The 1,155-nt window shown below is 39.4% G+C and overlaps 1 protein-coding gene across 1 annotated transcript in view; it reads right to left on the reverse strand.

Moving 5' to 3' along the window:
- RBM33 (RNA binding motif protein 33) overlaps positions 1-1,155 on the reverse strand; it is a 136,698-nt gene that overhangs the window by 86,753 nt on the left and 48,790 nt on the right. The gene's annotated exons all lie outside the window — the stretch shown is intronic.

The raw sequence follows: 1,155 nt of genomic DNA on the forward strand, positions 1-1,155 counted from the left end.
AAAAAAAAAAATGACTAAACTTAATACTCTTAGTATCCAAAAATCCTAATTTTTTCAAACAACATAAACCGTGTAATTTTAGAAAGGAGTACATTTTAAATAACTGGATCATTACACTGGAATGATAAATCCTTGGTAACTCCAACACAGACCACACAGGAAAGCACAGTCAGTGGCTCCGCTCCCCACTGCTCTCCTGGCTATGCTGTGGGCTCTCCTCAGGAAGCAGAAACAGCCTAGCCAGTCTGTCAGAGTCCCAAGGTGTTGTCATATCCCAGTATCTTAGATTTAATGGAGGTAGGGAGGACTTCACACTTGCCTCCCCTATTAAAATTATTTTTAAATATAAATTACTACTTCCCCTCCCAAAGAGTTTTAACAGAAAAATCAACTTAATGTTCTATTTAAAGATGAAACAAATAAGCAGTCCTTTTGACATTTACACTTTATAAAGAAAGGTTTCTGAAATTTATTAGTATTTATTAGCATCTTATCAGTACTTACTATTACACATTTGTAGTATCTTCTTAGTATATATTAGTTCCAAAGAACTCAACCATTCAATTACTGGCATTATAATGTAAGACAAAAATAAAATAACACAGGCCACTTAGTTTACTTGAAGGAGGAAGCTTGAATCTGCATGAGAACAGGGCAGAACACTCCCAGACTGGACCAACATTCCTGTGGGCTGACCACATCATCTGCCGCCCAAACACTGCGGTTCTGAGAGTGAAAAGGGACACCAACTAACTGGAATGAGCCAGGCCTGCATTGGCAAACCCAATTAACTCTGACTGTCCAAGTCAGCAAGTAGAATCATCGGAGGAAATCTTTAAACATCTGATTTTAACACAATCAGAGACATTTCATTCAAGAAGTCTGCTTCCTTGAGTTTTTTAAACTTTTTAGTTATTTGTCAAATTCTGTGAACCAATAAGACACAGGCTCCCGTGGTGACAGAACCTCACTTGAAAGGGTCAGCCCTTCTCTCCTAACCTTACAAGTGCTAACAGCAGACACAGGAGGCAATGGCACATCATCTGCTTCACTGGAAAGGCTCGAATGGGGGAGGAGTCTGAATCTTTTAGGCCAAAGCTGACTTTCAACTAAGGTGACCAGATTTTAACACTGGTAAAGCGGGACACCATTGGG

The sequence above is a fragment of the Otolemur garnettii genome, unplaced genomic scaffold, assembly GCF_000181295.1.
Source record: "Otolemur garnettii isolate 467f Iridium unplaced genomic scaffold, OtoGar3 scaffold00053, whole genome shotgun sequence".
In the NCBI taxonomy this organism is placed as follows: domain Eukaryota; kingdom Metazoa; phylum Chordata; class Mammalia; order Primates; family Galagidae; genus Otolemur; species Otolemur garnettii.